The 21,482-nt window shown below is 41.0% G+C and overlaps 1 pseudogene; it reads left to right on the top strand.

Annotated features, from left to right (window-relative positions):
* The window catches only part of LOC139555389 (zinc finger protein 271-like), a 50,185-nt pseudogene that overhangs the window by 21,412 nt on the left and 7,291 nt on the right, over positions 1 to 21,482 (top strand).

The following is a 21,482-nucleotide window of genomic DNA, read 5'->3' as shown; positions in this document are numbered from 1 at the left end:
CTTATATTCTGCATAGCACCACATGGTTTAACAGATACATTGACATATGAAGACAAGCCTGACCTCTCCCCTCTCTGGGCCCCAAGTGACTAAGCCCTAGCTGAGAAGTGATAACTGCAATTCCCAACCCTATAGTCCAAAGGGAAATATTCTAATGACAAGTATCTCACAAGCATATTATGAAAATAAAATATCTTATCTATGTTACCCAACTAATTCTGATTCATCCCCAACACAGGAAGTCACTCAATTCATCAGTGTTGTCTTGTTTTGGTGGCCCACCACCAGTAGTAAATCGCTCTCTTCTGATCTCTGCTTTCTCTCTTTTTAAAGCCAGTTTAAGGTTCTTCCACAGAGTCTATAAAAGGCAGATATCATTTAATAATAGAAGTGATGTCACAAAAATATGAATATGAAATGTGAAATCCTGATAATAATGCAGATATCTCACCTGAAGATTTTGTACTGTTCTTGTGGTCACATTTCCATTGAATTCACAGCAAATTGCAGCCCAACCCGCTTGTTCTACTGCTCAGTTGCAGCAGTGTGGTTTTACCTTCAATAACTATATGGTTGAACAACATTTGTTTTGGAGCGTTTTTTCATGCACACTAAAGTTTTTATGAACAAATCATTTTTGCCTCTGTCATTGTTTCGTCTCAAGATTCACACCAGTATTGGTGTTTTCTATTCTGGGTTTTAATGAGAACCATTAGACCAACAGCATGTGTTCATACGGAACCTAATCAGGATTAACCCAGGTGTTCATACGGAACCTAATCAGGCTTAACCCAGGTGTTCATACTGAACCTAATCAGGCTTAACCCAGGTGTTCATACTGAACCTAATCAGGCTTAACACAGGTGTTCATACTGAACCTAATCAGGATTAACCCAGGTGTTCATACTGAACCTAAACAGGATTAACCCAGGTGTTCATACTGAACATGATCAGGATTAACCCAGGTGTTCATACTGAACATAATCAGGATTAACCCAGGTGTTCTCATTTAGGCTTACTTACCTGACTCCAGGACTCCAGTCTCCGACTAACTAAGCCAAATTTAAGCCACGTACTTTTCAGTTTCAACAAATGCACTGGGTTGGTTGAAAAGTGAAACTGTTTTGACATAGTGGAAGATACACTGAATTGATACTGTTTTTCATACTAAGACAGACTAAAATATGTGCTCATTGGTTATGCAAGAGGGCGGCAGGTAGCCTAGTGGTTAGAGCTGACTAGGTAAAAATATGTTGTTCTGCCCCTGAACAAGGCAGTTAACCCACTGTTCCCTGGTAGGCAATCATTGTAAATAAGAATTTGTTCTTAACTGACTTGCCTAGTTAAACAAAGGTTAAATAAAATTAAAATTAAGTATGTTGATTGTCAGTCATGAGGTTCATTTGTTTTGCAATATGTTCAAATCAAATCAAGCTTTATTTACACAGCACATTTCAGACATGGATGCAACGCAATGGCTTCACAGGAAAAAACAAATAAAAAAACAATGAAAATAAACAGAAATATTTACTACACAACAAACATAAGAGGATGAAAAATAGAAGATTAACAACTGAAAGACTAATGAGCACCCTAAGGAAAATCCATTGATTAAAATATTCAACCATAAGAAGATGGAAAAGCCAGCACAGGTGTAACACATTGACTAACGAGGTGACACCAATCAATGCTAATGAGCTATTCGTGCTAAAGTCCAACCTCAAAACATAAATGGAAAAACCAAAGCCTGTAACACCTTCCCCCTTAAGACAACAAATATATCCTATATTTTTGTTGGACAAGTTTGCTTACCACCAACAGAAAACAACTTCCATTTCTCATTATAATCAACTACAATGCTTCACCTTCTACAATATAAACATGGTGTCTACTGGCTGTCAACAATTAAAAACAAGAAAAAACACATTTCTAAATAATAATATACAATCGTATCTTTTCTCCTTTTTCTTTCTATAGAATCCTAAAACGCACTAGCTTCTAGAACTCTCGTCTTCCTAAAACTCACTAGCTTCTAGAACTCTCGTCCCCTTGGAACGAGCCCAAACAAAACTAATCTCCAATACAGAAAAACATGCAGTCAAAATCAATTGCGATCCATGGCAACTCACTGGCTAAACGCAAAACACAACACTTTTTGACTGCCCACCCTTGAGAAAATCAGCAACCAAGTTGTCCTTACCACAGACATGTCTGATTTCAAGAGGAAACTCCTGCAATATCCGTAGTAACTTTCCACCTCACTGCGGAGCTTCTCTCTCTTATCAGGGTTCACTCGATAGGCATGTTGTTGGATCTGGGCCCAGTCCCCAATGTCATGCTCTAGTACATTTGGGTTGGCACATCTGAGAATTAACCCAGATATTCTAAAAGCAGGGCAACAATGTCAATATAATTGTACCAAAAATTGTCAGTTGGTTACATAAATATTTATGATTACTAAATGTTACATGAAATATAAAAATGAAATATTTGGTAACAGTCTTATTTTCAAAGTCTTTTCAATTACATTTTTGCTAGGTGGGATAGCCCAATGTCAAAACACAGTTTTAACATGTCTAAATCAATAACCAATATGCAGAAACAGTTTGTGATTTTGAAAACCTAAACATAAATGTGCTATGTACACAAACAACTGCCACAATAATCATATTATTGTATTTTTTAAAACAAGCAGCTTATAAACTGCAAAAGCACCAAAAACACTGTTGTTTTGACAAGTAGCAATAAATCACTGATATCGATTAGGGGGGAAATCAGGTTGTATGTGCTGTTGAAACTAACACAACTAAAAAAACACATGGAAATGGGAGATATGTTTTACCTCACTGGTTAGAGGACAACCTGCAGAAGACAGTCAGCTACATTTTGAAGTGATGCATTTAAATGTAGGGGTCGCTAAACAAAGGAACGCAACACTTATTTGTCATCACTCCTCGATATCATGTTGAAATCATTTGCATGAGAGGGGGAGATGAGGTTGCACGTCCTGTTAAAACTAACAGCTAAAAAAACACACGGAATCTGGGAATAATGTGTATATCACTGGTTAGAGGACAACTTCTAGAAAACAGCTAGCTACATTTTGGAGTGTTGCATTTTGATTCAAGTGGGTCGTGTCGTGGAAATTCAGTACTTCGAGAGACTTGGTCATTTCTTCAAACAATCATCTTTATTTAACATTGATTAATTATTGCAATAATGAAAACGTCAGCCCAACAGTCTTAACTGACTGTTAGTCAGAGAGCCAACCCTTTACAGACAATGCAGTTTATATAGCTAATACCCAGAATGCTTGGTTCCACCCCTCCCATGTATACTGGGGGGCACCAATAGCCACTTTGGGCTCATCCGGTCTTTATCTGCACCTGTCGTTATCTTAACCCCGGACCCTGGCCTAATATCCCAGATGTTATATTAACCCCGGACCCTGGCCTAATATCCCAGATGTTATCTTAACCCCCGACCCTGGCCTAATATCCCAGATGTTATATTAACCCCGGACCCTGGCCTAATATCCCAGATGTTATATTAACCCCGGACCCTGGCCTAATATCCCAGATGTTAACTTAACCCCCGACCCTGGCCTAATATCCCAGATGTTATCTTAACCCCAGACCCTGGCCTAATTTCCCAGATGCCAGGATGTCTAAGGACCGTTGAGGCCTTTGTTATACTCCTCTCTATCCCAGCTAAACATACACCATATCTTGTCTATGGAATGCAGGCTCAATCAGACCGGAGACATATGTCTCACATGCACCAATAATCATAGAATGGAATGTGGCTGTTTTGTTTCTTATCACCGAGACATCAATCAATTATCAGCTTCAAGCTATCTCTAGTAAAAACCCATGTCCTCGACACCCAGACTAGCTGCAGGAAGCTAGAGTGAACACCCAGACACCATAAAACTCAGCATTAGCAGGACAGAAATATCTTACTGTTTGTTAAGTAAATAATTGTTAAATATCCACCAAATGAGGTAAATACTTAATTTTTCTGTCACAGTCGCAAATGTGCTAAGTGTAACAACTCTTTTTTTGTTAGTCACTTTTTGTTAAATCATATAAATAGTAACTCTTTCAATTCAGAGCCTGGATTTTTCCCCTGAGGCTAATATCCATATCATGCTGAAATCAATAGAACAGGGGACAAACGTTTAGGGTTCTACATTATGACATCATTAAAATACTCCTTCTACAATGTTAAAACATTCTACATTGTGACATCATTTCATTGATATCATGAAACAACTCCATGTATTTTATGATGTTTGATCAGAGATCTTTTATCAGAGAATATCTTCCCACATTGATCACAGCTATAAGATTTCTCTCCTGTGTGTGTTCTTTGGTGTACAATAAGGTTGCTAGATGTATTAAAACTCTTCCCACATTGATTACAGCTATAAGGTTTCTCTCCTGTGTGTGATCTCTGGTGTACAATCTGATGGCTTGATGTAGTAAAACTCTTCCCACACTGATCACAGCTAAAAGGTTTCTCTCCTATGTGAATTCTCATGTGTTCTTTTAGTGATTTTAATCTTAAGTAACTCTTCCCACAATCAAAACAGTGGTGAGATTTCTCTCTTGTGTGTACTCGCTGGTGTATTTTAAATTCTGATGAAGATTTGCAACCTTTCCCACAGTCAGAGCAGCGGTGAGATTTCTTCCCTGTGGGTCTCCGCTGGTGTTTCTTGAGGTGTTCTGATCTGGAGAGACTCTTCTGTGCCTCGTCAGCATCATGATGTTGTTGAGGCTCCCCAGAGGATCCACGACAGTCACGTCTCTCTCCTGCGTGAACAACAAGTCAGACAGATGGTTAAAGGCCCAGAAGAATTCCACTGTGAAAGGTGATGCCACCAGCGTAGCCATGATGTTGTACAACAATTGACGTCTGTAATGAATGTTAAAATTATTTGACAATTGTCTTAAGACAGTCAAGTGAACAACAATAGTCATATTTTGTCCTGCTTCACATTAGTCGTAACATCAATGACATCGATGATTGTAGGCTAGAAATAAGTTAAAGTTGTTGAAATCCTAAGCAGTGTGCCAGACGACTTTTGGTCTCCAATATAGGCCCCTTTCTGTGTTTAATACATTTGCGGCACGAGGGCGATGCCCACACAATTTGGTTACAGAAACTCCTCCACGCTAATGCAGAAACAACTAGTTACTCTTCCCACATTCATCACAGCTAAAGGGTTGATTTCCTGTGTGTGTTCTCTGGTGTGATACCAGGTTGCCTGACTGAGTAAAACTCTTCCCACATTGATTACAGCTATAAGATGTCTCTATTGTGTGTGTTCTCTGGTGTGATTTTAATTGTCCTGAGCGAACAAAACTCTTTCCACAGTCAGAGCAGCTAAAAGATCTCTCTCCTGTGTGGATTTTCTGGTGAATTCTAATGTCTGCTGAGGAGGCAAATCTCTTCCCACATTGGTTACAATTATAAGGTTTCTCTCCTGTGTGCGTTCTCTGGTGTTTAGTCAGACCACTAGATGTAATATATCTCTTCCCACATTGATCACAGCTATAAGGTTTCTCTCCTGTGTGTGTTCTCTGGTGTGATTTTAAACATCCTGAAGAAACAAAACACTTTCCACAGTCAGAGCAGCGGTGAGTTTTCTTCCTTGTGGGTCTCGGCTGGTGTTTCTTGGGGTGTTGTGATCTGGAGAGACTTTTTTCTGCCTCTTCAGCTTCATGATGTTGTTGAGGCTCCCCAGAGGATCCACGATAGTCCCGTTTCTCTCCCGTGTAAGCAACAAAGTCAGACATGGTTTAAGACCCACAACAGCGGAAATCCACTGTAAAAGGTGATGCCAACAGCGTAGCCATGTTGTACAACAATTGACGTCTGTAATGAATGTTCAAATTATTTGACAATTGTCTCAAGACAGTCAAGTGAGAAAATCCTATTTTGTCTTGTTTTCACATTAGTAGTAACATTGATGATTGTAGGCTAGAAGAAAGTTATTACAGTTGTTGAAATCCTAAGCACTGTGCCAGATGAGTTTTGGTCTCCAATATAGGCCCCTTTCTGTGTTTGCTAAAATTGCGACAAGGGTGATGCGCACGCAATCTGGTTTCAGAAACTCCTCCATGCTAATGAGGATACTACTATTTACCAAAATTGCTTCTAGTTTCTCACAATGTATTCTGAATATTACAGCTCGTTATCAGCGCAAGATCAGGATGCTTCTCAAGGAAACTCACATTAAGCTCTGTGTCTATTCACTAATTCACCACCGTGGGGTCATAGGCTGACAGCAAAAATAGCCTCCATTTACAGTGCATTTCACATTACTTTTGGATTATAATTGTAGTTAGAATGCATTTCAGAAATCTGAATACAAAAAAACTGAGACCCCAAAAAAACTGTCCGACAGCAGATCCAGTATTTAAGTTGAAGTTCATCATATGACAAGCTTAACTTCCTTCCATTCTGCTAGCAAACGTGCAATCTTTGGAAAATAAAATTGATGACCACAAAGACTAAACTACCAACGGAACATTCAAAACGGAGTTGTGGCTAAACAACAACATTATCAACATACAGCTGGATGGTTATACGCTGCACCGGCAGGATAGAACAGCGGCGTCTGGTAAGACAAGGGACGGCGGACTATGTATTTTGTAAATAACAGATGGTGCACGATATCTAAGGAAGTCTCGAGCTATTGCTTGCCTGAGGTAGAGTATCTCATGTTAAGCTGTAGACCACACGAGCTACCTAGAGAGTTTCTGTATTTTTCGTAGCTGTTTTACATACCACCACAGACTGAGGCTGGCACCAAGACCGCATGGAATGAGCTGTATTCCGCCATAAACAAACAGGAAAACACTCACCCAGAGGCAGTGGTCTTAGTAGCCGGGGACTTTAATGCAGGGAAACTTAAATCCGTCTTACCAAATTTCTAGCAGCATGTTAAATGTGCAACCAGAGGGAAAATAACTCTGGACCACCTTTACTCCACACACAGAGATGCATACAAAGCTCTCCCCCCCTTCATTTGGCAAATCTGACCATAATTTTATCCTCCTGATTCCTGCTTACAAGCAAAACAAAAATTAAAGCAGGACGCACCAGTGACTCCATCAATAAGAAAGTGGTCAGATGAAGCGGATGCAAAGCTACAGGACTGTTTTGCAGCACAGACTGGAATATGTTCCGGGATTCCTCCGATGGCATTCAGGAGTACACCACAACAGTCATTGGCTTCATCAATAAGTGCATCGATGACGTCGTCCCCACAGTGACCGTACGTACATACCCCAATCAGAAGCCATGGATTACAGGCAACATCCGCACTAAGCTAAAGGCTAGAGCTGCCGCTTTCAGGGAGCGGGACTCTAACCCGGAAGCTTATAAGAAATCCCGCTATGCCCTCCGACGAACCATTAAACAGGCAAAGTGTCAATACAGGACTAAGATCCAATCGCACTACACCGGCTCTGACGCTCGTTGGATGTGGCAAGGCTTGCAAACCATTACAGACTACAAAGGGAAGCACAGCCGATAGATGCCCAGTGACAGAAGAGCTAAACTACAGCAAATAACACTGAAACATGCATGAGAGCACCAGCTGTTCCGGAAGACTGTGATCATGCCCTACGCAGCCGATGTGAGTAAGACTTTTAAACAGTTCAACATTCACAAGGCTGTAGGGCCAGACGGATTACCAGGATGTGTACTGCGAGCATGCGCTGACCAACCGGCAAGTGTCTTCACTGATATTTTCAACCTCTCCCTGTCCGAGTCTGTAATACCAACATGTTTTAAGCAGACCACCATAGTCCCTGTGCCCAAGAACACTAAGGTAACCTGCCTAAATGACTACCGAACCATAGCACTGACGTCTGTAGCCATGAAGTGATTTGAAAGGCTGGTCACGGCTCACAACACCATTATTCCAGAAACCCAAGACCCACTCCAATTTGCATACCGCCCTAACAGATCCACAGATGATGCAATCTCTGTTGCACTCCACACTGCCCTTTCCCACCTGGACAAAAGGAACACCTATGTGAGAAGGCTATTCATTAACTACAGCTCAGCGTTCAACACCATCGTGCCCTCAAAGCTAATCAATAAACTAAGGATCCTGGGACTAAACACCTCCCTCTGCAACTGGATCCTGGACTTTCTGACGGCCGCCCCCAGGTGGTAAGGGTAGGAAACAACGCTGATCCTCAACACAGGGGCCCCTCAGGGGTGCATGCTCAGTCCCCTCCTGTACGCCCTGTTCACTCATGACTGCACAGCCAGGCACGACTCCAACACCATCATTAAGTTTGCCGATGACACAACAGTGGTAGGCCTGATCAACGACAAGACAGCCTATAGGGAGGTCAGAGACCTGGCCGTGTGGTGCAAGGACAACAACCTCTCCCTCAACGTGATCAAGACTAAGGAGATGATTGTGGACTACAGGAAAAAGAGGACCGAGCATGCCCCCATTCTCATCGACGGGGCTGTAGTGGAGCAGGTCACCACATCACCAACAAACTAACATGGTCTAAGCACACCAAGACAGTTGTGAAAAAGGCACAACAAAACTTATTTCCCCTCAGGAGACTGAAAAGATTTGGCATGGGTCCTCAGATCCTCAAAAGGTTCTACAGCTGCACTATCGATAGCATCCCGACTGGTTGCATCACTGCCTGGTATGGCAACTGCTCGGCCTCTGAACGCGAGGCACTACAGAGGGTAGTGCGAATGGCCCAGTACATCACTGGGGCCAAACTTCCTGCCATCCAGGACCTCTATACCAGGCTGTGTCAGAGGAAGGCCCTACCTCTTCTAAACAGCTTCTACCCCCAAGCCATAAGACTCCTGGACATCTAATCAAATGGCTACCCAGACTATTTGCATTGCGAATTTACGAAGGCACCCAAATTAAATGTCCAATGAGAAAGCACAACGACTAAGAACGACGTGAACAATCAGGTCAATAAACGTTGGGTAGTTAGTTAGAATATAGTTAATATACTGGCACGTTTGTAGCCAACTAACGTTAGGTAGCTAGCTGACATACTGGTACATAATGGCTGTAAAGATATACTATGCGGTTTGTAAGGATAATGTAGCTAAAATAACATGTAACTTATTTGAAAAGTCATTACTTTATTACATTGCTCAACATTTGTCATAATTAGTTAAAGCAGTTCATGTGTATCCGCTCTCTCGTCGGACTTCGGCTGCATATTTTCCGCCATTTTCTTCAAATCTGAAAACATTAAAGCCACGCCCATTTCCTGAAGAATTGCATTATGTGCCCAAAAGCACAGAAAGTGTCCTCTGCATGTATACTTTGTATTTTGGCGAATGTAGTACGACATCCAGGAACTTTTGGCATACTAACTATACCATACTATGACAAATAAGCATACTATATACTCAATTTACTTCACAAATACTATGGTTAGTATGAGTATTCAAACACAGCTCAGGTCTCTGGGCAGCCATTTTGTTTCTGTTTAAAAACTAGGATGTCCCTTTAAAAAAGCCACACATCAATCAAACAATCTGCAGTTCAAACAATAACAAAGCTGTAATTCCACCACTGTTTGGTAATAGTAACTAGTTTCAAATTCATAAACAGACCTATGGATGCAAGGACTGACCATCCATGATATCAACATTATAGTTTTAACCATGTTGAGGCTATACATTTACATTTACATTTAAGTCATTTAGCAGACGCTCTTATCCAGAGCGACTTACACTATACAGTGTTAGTTTACATTTGGATTGTTTCTAAACATTGGAGTACAAAAAGCTTATTTGGGGTTCTGATGGGGTACACCAGTTGAACTAAGCACATGAGGCATGTGTTATATTCTTCAAGAATCAATGGCTATAAATAAATAATTTAAAAGTCCAAACGTGGATGTAGCAATTGCATATTTCCCCTTTCACACATCAGGTTAACAGTTGTAGAGTTTGTGCCTCTGTTTTTAAGACAGTACTTACGAGTGTTAATCAGGGCACGTTCATCATTAGAACCATTGGATGCCTTAAGATGCGTTTGGGAAACCGGGCCCAGATATCCAGTTTCCTCCTCTTCTTCGATGTGACAGTCATCTCCCCCTCCTCCTCTTTCACTCCAAAAACTGCATCCTCCTCCTCCTTCACTCTGAACGCGTCTTCCTCTTCTTTAACTGAAATGTCTTTCTCTTCTTCTTTAATTGTAACAGACTCACCCTCTACTTGTTTTCGTATTGTAATATCCTTCTCTTCCTCCTCCTCTTTCACGAGAGCTTCTTTCTCCGTCCAGCAGACCTCCTCTTCTTCAGCAGGAGGAGAGTAGTTTAGTGAACTCATGGTCGGGATGTTAGCTAGCTAGGCTAATGCTAACTTAACCAGCCCGCTAGCTGATTAATAACAACAACACTGTAAATATGAAATTAAATAGGATAACAAACTAGACGACAGAAGTGGGTTTAAAGCACAGTGGCTAATATACACTAAAGCGTCGAAAGAGCTTAATTGGTTCGGCAAATTTTGAATAGCAAGCTACGGAGGTGGCTGACTAACTGTTGCTGCTGTTGAAAAAAGCGTTCCGTCCACTAGATTATACGTCACACTAACAGCATCGCCTTAAAGCCCCACATGATGTATTGTTACACAGGAGCAGTATAGACCTAGTCTGTTCATTATATACATCTACATGATGTATTGTTACACCATGTAGGAGCAGTAAAAACCTACAGTAGCTGGCTACTTATTTAGATTTAGTTTGACTTAATGAAACTGACTTAAATGTGCTGTAATAAACATTTTTTATTCGCACTACTCAATCAACACATTCAGGTCTTTGTATGTCTCAATATAATAGTATTATTTAATTAAATCCATATAATCTTTGTCTGAAAATAAAATATGATCCTCAACTGCGTTTCCCACTCCAGTCAGCAAACGGCGATGTGCGTCTTTCAGGCGATGCTGCTAGCGTGACGTATAATCTAGTGGACGGTTCTTCATAAACAGCTAGTCAACCACCTCGGTAGCTTGCTAGCCAACATAGCCGAAAGATTCAAGCTATTTATACGCTTTCAGTCTATATTACCTACTGTGTTTTAGACACACTTCTGTCGTATCTACTTGTTAACCTATTTAATTTAATATTACGTTATTTTTTATTAGTCAGCTATAGTAGCTGACTGGTTAAGTTAGCACTAGCCTAGTCGCTAATGATAGCTAGCTAGCTAACATCCCCGAACATGAGCTCCCTAAACTACTCCCCTCCTGTTAAAGAACATGAGGTCTGCTGGACGGAGAAAGAAGCTCTGGGGCTGAACATTGTCGTGAAAGAGGAGAAGGAAGAAGAGGACGTTACTGTGAAAAAAGAAGTTGGGGGTGAGGCTGTTACAGTGAAAGAAGAAGAGAAAGACTCGTTCAGAGTGAAAGAGGAGGAGAATGTTACAGTAAAAGAAGAAGAGGAAGGGAAAGAGGAGGATGTAGTTTTTGGAGTGAAGAAGGAAGGAGAGATTACTGTCACATTGAAAGATGAAGAGGAGGAGATTGGAGATCTGATTAACACCAGTAAGTACTGCCTTAAATTTGTTTTTAACTTTGGATATTCGGAGTTGGCTCGTCAATACCTCTTCAACGGAGGGCCCTGGTATGATGACTGGTATGTCTAGAATCAGACGACGTAGAGAGCAAGCTACCCCTTGTTTTCTCTGTTCCGTTTCCAAAAAAGTGACTTAACATATATATTTGAGAAGGGTGTATCTGCTGACCGCAGACTGGGGGGCACGGCATGTAGTGATTTTAATGTAGTGATGTTTTACTACACATCGTACCCCCCAATGGTGCCATGCGAGTAGTGGAGAAGGTGGAAAGTTTTAAGTTCCTCGGTGTACACATCACGGACAAACTGAACTGGTCCACCCACACAGACAGCGTTGTGAAGAAGGCGCAGCAGCGCCTCTTCAACCTCAGGAGGCTGAAGAAATTCGGCTTGTCACCAAAAGCACTCACAAACTTCTACAGATGCACAATCGAGAGCATCCTGTCGGGCTGTATCACCGCCTGGTACGGCAACTGCTCCGCCCACAACCGTAAGGCTCTCCAGAGGGTAGTGAGGTCTGCAGAACGCATCACCAGGGGCAAACTACCTGCCCTCCAGGACACCTACACCACCCGATGTCACAGGAAGGCCATAAAGATCATCAAGGACAACAACCACCCAAGCCACTGCCTGTTCACCCCGCTATCATCCAGAAGGCGAGGTCAGTACAGGTGCATCAAAGCAGGGACCGAGAGACTGAAAAACAGCTTCTATCTCAAGGCCATCAGACTGTTAAACAGCCACCACTAACATTTAGCGGCCGCTGCCAACATACTGACCCAACTCCAGCCACTTTAAAAATGGGAATTGATGGAAATTATGTAAAAATGTACCACTAGCCACTTTAAGCAATGCCACTTAATACAATGTTTACATACCCTACATTACCCATCTCATATGTATATATACTGTACTCTATATCATCTACTGCATCTTGCCATCTTTATGCAATACATGTACCACTAGCCACTTTAAACTATGCCACTTTATGTTTACATACCCTACAGTACTCATCTCATATGTATATACCGTACTCTATACCATCTACTGCATCTGCCATGCCGTTCTGTACCACCACTCATTCATATATCTTTATGTACATATTCTTTATCCCTTTACACTTGTGTGTGTGTGTAAGGTAGTAGTGTGGAATTGTTAGGTTAGATTACTGTTGGTTATTACTGCATTGTCGGAACTAGAAGCACAAGCATTTCGCTACACTCGCATTAACATCTGCTAACCATGTGTATGTGACTAATAAAATTTGATTTGATTTGATTTGAGAGTCGGGTTGGCTACACCAAAGATTATGGATATACTGACAAGATGTCTCTGCCCTAACAAGGGGAGTCTTTGTCCACAAAGCGGCACTGCGGGTTGTCTAGCTCCCGCCTATCCTGTCTTTGGATTGGTGGATACATCTTATTATTGTAATCTATTGTTTATATTCTACGAGGGTTGTTGTCGTCAACCGCCTGTATTCAATGGAGAGAGATGCTAAGCTACTAGCATGAATATGCATAGCGATCTGGAGACAACTCCTATAGTGTTTTTATCAAAGTTGCTGGGGCGGCAGGTAGCCTAGTGTTTAGACCGTTGGGCCAGTAACCGAAAGGTTGCAAGATGGAATTCCCGAGCTGACAAGGTAAAAATCTGTCATTCTGCCCCTGAACAAGGCAGTTAACCCACTGTTCCTACGCCGTCATTGAAAATTAGAATTTGTTCTTAACTGACTTACCTAGTTAAATAAAGTTTATTTTTATTTTTTATTTCAAGTGTCCACGTAGCGATCTGGAGACAACTCCTATAGTGTTTTGTATCAAATTTGTCGGTATGTCACGTGTCCACATAACAACTTAAGCATTGTGAAACTTCTGTTGGATCAAGTAAACCTCACGTAGCAAATAAGCCATTAATTTTGTTGTTGACCAAATTCAACACTTTCCACATTGGGTTGATAATTGTTTCCACTTGGATACAACCTACTGTAGTCTACTGGCATGACCTAGAGAGATACAACCTACTGTAGCCTACTGGCATGACCTAGAGAGATACAACCTACTGTAATCTACTGGCATGACCTAGAGAGATACAACCTACTGTAAGCTACTGGCATGACCTAGAGAGATACAACCTACTGTAATCTACTGGCATGACCTAGAGAGATGCAACCTACTGTAGCCACTGGCATGACCTAGAGAGATACAACCTACTGTAATCTACTGGCATGACCTAGAGAGATGCAACCTACTGTAGCCTACTGGCATGACCTAGAGAGATACAACCACTTGGATACAACCTTTTGTAGCCTACTGGCATGACCTAGATAGATACAACCTACTGTAGCCTACTGGCATGACTTAGAGAGTTACAACCTACTGTAGCTTACTGGCATGTCCTAGAGAGTTACAACCACTTGGAAACAAGAGAGTTACAACTACTTGGATACAACCTTCTGTATCCTAATGGCATGACCCAGATAGTTACAACCACTTGGATTCAACCTACTGTAACCTACTGGCATGACCTAGAGAGTTACAACCACTTGGATACAACCTTCTGTAACCTACTGGCATGACCTAGAGAGATACAACCACTTGGATACAACCTTCTGTAACCTACTGGCATGACCTAGAGCAGGGGTGGGCAAACTTTTTGACTCGCGGGCCACAATGGGTTCTAAAATTTGACAGAGGGGCCGGGCCAGGAGCATTTGGAGGGAGTGTTTGGGCCGGATATACTAAAGCATTAAATGTAGTGTGTGCAAACCTCATAGCACAGTAAGAACACTACAACCCAATTTATTAACTGTCTTTCAAATGTGAAAAATAGCCCTTATCAGTTAATAAATTTGTCTCAAGGAATATGCAAGATATGGCATTTACATACTATTTCGCAGATACCGGGATGAGGAAATGTAAATAGATTAAAATAACATACGCACTGTGATTTATCAAGATTGCGTCTGTTTTTAATAAGTTTCAATCGAAGGTGCAAAGTTAAAGAAATCAACATTTATTGAAAAATGGAATCACTTTCAACATTCAAAACATATTATTACACAACGAAATACTCAAGCTCAATAATATCTACTTGTGTTAAACACCGCAAAATCATGGATGGATTGTCCTGACCGCGCGCTCTACAAACTCGCCACGGACGCCCTCGCCTTCACGCGCAAACAGTACACGTGTATCGTTGCCAAGCACACAGACATAGGCTGTATTAAATATCCTACCTGCAGCTGAAAATTTAAATTTAAATTAAGAGCGATGTGCGGCGTGTTAATAAAGCTACTGTACCGCTGCTGTGCGTAAATGCGCATTGCTCTTAATTAAAAGACGCACTTCCAAACTTTCCATATGCATTTTTTCATAACACAGCAGAAAAACTCACCATTTCAGTGGGAACAGTGTTGTTGGTCTCCCTTTTTTGCCAGTGCATCAAAGTCTGGAGTTAGTTTTGTTGTGGCAATTCTCGCTTAATGGTGACGTGAAACGAAGTGAAAATTAAAGTGAAATAAAGAGAAATACGCGCCACTCCAACAACGGTCAATGTGTTTTGAGTGCGCCATCTATTGGGGAAACGTGGGCATTGCAGGGAAAGGGGAAAAAAAGGAGGTTTTTACTATAATTTGGACAAGTTCGGCGGGCCAGATTAAAAAGCCTAACGGGCCGTATGTGGCCCGCGGGCCGTAGTTTGCCCATGTCTGACCTAGAGAGTTACAACCTACTGTAACCTACTGACATGACCTAGAGAGTTACAACCACTTGGATACAACCTACTGTAACCTACTGGCATGACCTAGAGAGATACAACCACTTGGATACAACCTACTGTAACCTACTGACATGACCTAGAGAGTTACAACCTACTGTAACCTACTGACATGACCTAGAGAGTTACAACCTACTGTAACCTACTGACATGACCTAGAGAGATACAACCTACTGTAACCTACTGGCATGACCTAGAGAGATACAACCTACTGTAACCTACTGGCATGACCTAGAGAGATACAACCACTTGGATACAACCTTCTGTAACCTACTGGCATGACCTAGAGAGTTACAACCTACTGTAACCTACTGGCATGACCTAGAAAGATACAACCTACTGTAACCTACTGGCATGACCTAGAGAGATACAACCTACTGTAACCTACTGGCATGTCCTACAGAGATACAACCTACTGTAACCTACTGGCATGTCCTACAGAGATACAACCTACTGTAGCCTACTGGCTTGACCTAGAGAGTTACAATCTACTGTAGCCTACTGGCATGACCTAGAGAGATACAACCTACTGTAGCCTACTGGCATGACCTAGAGAGATACAACCTACTGTAGCCTACTGGCATGACCTAGAGAGATACAACCTACTGTAACCTACAGGCATGACCTAGAGAGATACAAACACTGGTATGCAAGCATTTCTAAAAAAAAATCTCACTTTTATGGGGTATTGTGATGTCATTATGAGGTATTGTCTGAAGATTGATCATAAAGAAAATGTAATCCATTTTAGAATAAAGCTGTAACGTAACAAAATGTGTAAAAAGGGAAGGGGTCTGAATGCATGTATGTTCTAGGGCTGTCCCAGATTTAAAAAAAAATAGTATTTTATTTCTACCAATTGATTGGTTGAAATGTTATGACGTGTATTTTTCCATATAGACACACCCCATGTGTTTAATAAAATCAACTGTATGTGTTTAATAAAATCAACTGTATGTGCGGAACTTGAACTGAACTGATGCTTTAAGCGTTTGATTAAGTAATTAAGACACACAAAAGACTTGATTAAGCCAGAGATCAATATAACCAGAAGAAAATAACCAATTCCCGACCTGCTGCTGGCCTTCGTAAATTCTGACGTTATGCTCCTGAAGTTTCCGGTAAAATCTGCAAACTTTTTCCATTTCCATTTGGAGTGCCAATTTATCTTACCATTTCTACCGAGGTACAACACCTGTTTGGCCCCGCCACTTCCTGGGTCGGTGAAGTGCGGTATTAAATTTAAGGAATAAATCCGACTCTCACGCTCATCACCTGTGGAAGGTGAGGCTTCCAGCGAGGTGTGGATTTAATAGTATGTTGTACCTAGTTTCCCTCCTTCAGGGAACAGTAGTTATAGTCATAACGTGTGGATTTAATAGTATGTTGTACCTAGTTTCCCTCCTTCAGAGAACAATAGTTATAGTCATAACGTTACGCTTGTCATATGATGAACTTCAACTTAAATACTGGATCTTGCTGTGGGACAGTTTTTTGTATTCAGATTTCTGAAATGCACTCTAACTACGTAACATTTAGTGTCTCCTTATGTTACGCTGGGAAAACAGTTTTCATGGGCACAGAAATCCTAAATCATTTCAGAGTTTGCTAAATCCAATGGTTCTAACCGAGAGTCACCTTAAGTTGATTCACAACACCCAAACGCGGTTCTTCAATAATTACACATAATACTTAATACTGTAGCTGTTTAGTTACAGTCACATGTTCAACTATCATCAGCTGATCCAGGAAATAATTTTCTGCATGCCAGTCAAATGTGCTTCTTCATTCATTACTCTGGTAAAAACAGTTATGCCGTGCTCCACGTTGGATCCAACTTCCCTAACAAATTTATGTTTATAATGTGTTATTATCTGCTTGATTTACAGTAGGATCTCGTTAGTCTGTTTGCACACAGAGATACTTAGCTCATAATGTGTAGAGAACTGTTCCTTGATGGATAGGCTATTGTACAACACACACAGCTATTTTCTTTTATTCAGGACGTTTTGAATGACAACACATTACAGAGTAGCCTAGTGCGATTATTCACAAAATTATCTGGTGATCAGGTTATGAAATGTCATGACAAAGACATTTTAGTTTCCATGTTTCACCTGAAATATTAAATGATTTATAGTCCTAGGTCTATGTTGTTGTTAGGTGAAGTTATGGGTCCTACAGTAGGTCTATCTTATTGTTAGCTGAAGTTATGGGCCAATTTGTAAACACTTGGTGTTCAAACCCTCATTGTCAGGCTGATGGCGAAGCCAAAGAGCGTTTTACTGGTTGAAGTGTTTAAGTATAAAGCAGTTTATTTGCAACAATAACACAAACATTATATTAATCAGGACATTCAAACGAGCCTTACAATTATATTCCAAAAGATATGTGAACTGCACTCATAAGCAACCTGGAAATGGAGGCTATTTTTCCTGTCAGCCTATGAGAACTCCCCTGAGTTTTCCCCCACGGTGGGGAATTAGTAAATAGCGACAGCTTAATGTGAGTTTCCTTGAGTAGCACTCCTGATCTTGCGCTGATAGTGAGCTGTAATATTCAGAGAACACATTGTGAAAAACTAAAATCTTTGCTCACCATTTTTGCTCCAGGCAGATATACTACATCCATAACTAGCGGTTTCCTCATTAGCAGGGAGGAGTTTCTGCAATTAAATTGTTTGTGCATTGACCTCATGCTGCAATTTTAGCTAACACAGAAATGGGCCTATGTTGGAGACCAAAGGTCGTCTGGCACACTGCTTAGGATTTCAACAACTTTAATAATTTATTTCTAGTTACCACTAATGTGAAAACAAGACAAAATATGATTGTTGGTAACTTGACTGTCTTAATTGTCAAATAAATTAACAGACGTCAATTGTTGTACAACTTCATGGGTATGCTCTGGGCATCACCTTTTACCTCAAATAAACAGTGGTCTGCTGTTGTTGGCCTTTAACCATCTGTCTGACTTTGTCGTTCACACAGGAGAGACACGGGACTATCGTGGATCCTCTGGGGAGTCTCAACAACATCATGAAGCTGACGAGGCAGAGAAGAGTCTATCCACATCAGAACACCTCAAGAAACACCAGCAGAGACCCACAGGAAAGAAATCTATCTGCTGCTCTGACTGTGGGAAACATTGCAAATCTTCATCAAAACTTAAAATACATCAGCGAGTACACACAGGAGAGAAGCCTTATAGCTGTGATCAATGTGGGAAGAGTTTTACTAAATCAAGTAATCTGAAAACACACCAGAGAACACACACAAGAGAGCAGCCTTACAGCTGTGATCAGTGTGGCAAGAGTTTTACTCAGTCAACCAACCTGGTATCACACCAGAGAACACACACAGGAGAGAAACCTTATACCTGTGATCAATGTGGCAAGAGTTTTACTCAGTCAAGTAGCCTGGTATCACACCAGAGAACACACACAGGAGAGCAGCCATATAGCTGTGATCAGTGTGGCAAGGGTTTTACTCGGTCAACCAACCTGGTTTCACACCAAAGAACACACACAGGAGAGCAGCCTTATAGCTGTGATCAGTGTGGCAAGAGTTTTACTAATTCAAGAAACCTGGTATTACACCAGAGGACACACACAGGAGAGAAGCCATATAGCTGTGAGCAATGTGGGAAAAGCTTTTCTCGGATAGGATACCTTAAAGGACACCAGAGAACACACACAGGAGAGGAGCCTTATAGCTGTGATCATTGTGGAAAGAGTTTTACTCAGTCAAGCAAGCTGCTATCACACCAGAGAACACACACAGGAGGGCAGTCATATAGCTGTGAGCAATGTGGGAAAAGCTTTTCTCGGATAGGACACCTTAAAGGACACCAGAGAACACACACAGGAGAGAAGCCTTATAGCTGTAATCAATGTGGGAAGAGTTTTACTCATTCAAGTAATCTGAAAACACACCAGAGAACACACACAGGTGAGAAGCCTTATGGCTGTGATCAGTGTGGCAAGAGTTTTACTCAGTCAAGCAACCTGGTATCACACCAGAGAACACACACAGGAGAGCAGTCATATAGCTGTGAGCAATGTGGGAAAAACTTTTCTCAGGGAGAAAGCCTTAAAGAGCACCAGAGAACACACACAGGATAGAAACCTTATAGCTGTGATCAATGTGACAAGAGATACCCTGTCAAGTGGTCCGATTAAAAATCAGAAAATACATGCAGGAGATCCACAGAGTGTAGAATGACCTCCAACACCAGATCTGGGTAGTAGAACACAGAGTGTGGAATGATTTCCAACACCAGACATGGGTAGTAGAACACAGAGTGTGGAATGATCTCCAACACCAGACCTCTATACATCAAATCACATTTTATTTGTCACATACACGTGTTTAGTAGATGTTATTGCAGGTGTAGCAAAATGCTTGTGTTTCTAGCTCCAACAGTCCAGTAATATCTAACAAGTAATATCTAACAATACACACAATCTAAAGGAATGGAATTAAGAATATATAAATATTTGGGCGAGTGATGTCAGAGCAGCATAGACTAAGATACAGTAGAATGTAATAGAATACAGTATATACATATGAGATGAGTAATACATAGACTAAGATACAGTAGAATAGGATAGAACCTTGTCTGTTCATTATATACATCTACATGATGTATTGTTACACCATGTAGGAGCAGTATAGACCTAGTCTGTTCATGATATACATCTACATGATGTATTGTTACACCATGTAGGAGCAGTATAGACCTAGTCTGTTCATGATATACATCTACATGATGTATTGTTACACCATGTAGGAGCAGTATAGACCTAGTCTGTTCATTATATACATCTACATGATGTATTGTTACACCATGTAGGAGCAGTATAGACCTAGTCTGTTCATGATATACATCGACATGATGTATTGTTACACCATGTAGGAGCAGTATAGACCTAGTCTGTTCATTATATACATCTACATGATGTATTGTTACACCATGTAGGAGCAGTATAGACCTAGTCTGTTCAATATATACATCTACATGATGTATTGTTACACCATGTAAGAGCAGTATAGACCTAGTCTGTTCATGATATACATCTACATGATGTATCGTTACACCATGTAGGAGCAGTATAGACCTACAGTAGGTAGCTACTTATTTAGATTTAGTATGACTTAATGAAACTGCCTTAAATGCTGTGGTAAACAGTTTTTATTCACACTAATCAATCAACACATTCCTGTCTTTGTATGTCTCAATAAAATAGTATTATTTAATTAAATCCATATAATCTTTGTCTGAAAATAAAATATGATCCTCAACTGCGTTTCCCACTCCAGACGGCGATGTGCGTCTTTCAGGCGATGCTGCTAGCGTGACGTATAATCTAGTGGACGGTTCTTCATAAACAGCTAGTCAACCACCTCGGTAGCTTGCTAGCCAACATAGCCGAAAGATTCCAGCTGTTTATACGCTATCAGTGTGTTTTAGACACACTTCTATCATATCTACTTGTTAACCTATTTAATATTACGTGATTTTTTATTAGTCAGCTATAGTAGCTGGCTGGGTAAGTTAGCACTAGTCTGGTCGCTAATGATAGCTAGCTAGCTAACATCCCCGAACATGAGTTCACTAAGGTTCACCCCTCCTGCTAAAGAAGAGAGGGTCTGCTGGACGGAGAAAGAAGCTCTGTGGCTGAACATTGTCGTGAAAGAGGAGGAGGATGAAGAGGATGTCACAGTTAAAAAACAAGTAGAGGGTGAGGCTGTTACAGTGAAAGAAGAGGAAGACACGTTCAGAGTGAAAGGATGTGACTGAAAGAAGAGGATTTTGTTTTTGGAGTGAAGAAGAAAGGGGAAATTACTGTCACATTGAAAGATGAAGAGGTGGCGATAGGAGATCTGATTAACACCAGTAAGTACCGCCTTAAATTAGTTTTTAACTTTGGATATTCAGAGTTGGCTCGTCAATACCTCTTCGATGGAGGGCCCTAGGATGATGACTGATATGTCTAGAATCGGACGACGTAGAGAACAAGCTACCCCTTGTTTTCTCCGTTCCGTTTCCAAAAAGTGACTTAACATATATATTTGAGAAGGGTCTATCTGCTGACCGCAGA

Source organism: Salvelinus alpinus, chromosome 26, assembly GCF_045679555.1.
Source record: "Salvelinus alpinus chromosome 26, SLU_Salpinus.1, whole genome shotgun sequence".
NCBI classification, from domain to species: Eukaryota; Metazoa; Chordata; class Actinopteri; order Salmoniformes; family Salmonidae; genus Salvelinus; species Salvelinus alpinus.
The sequence above is the reverse complement of the archived record's forward strand: the minus strand, read 5'-3'. Positions and strand labels throughout refer to the sequence as shown.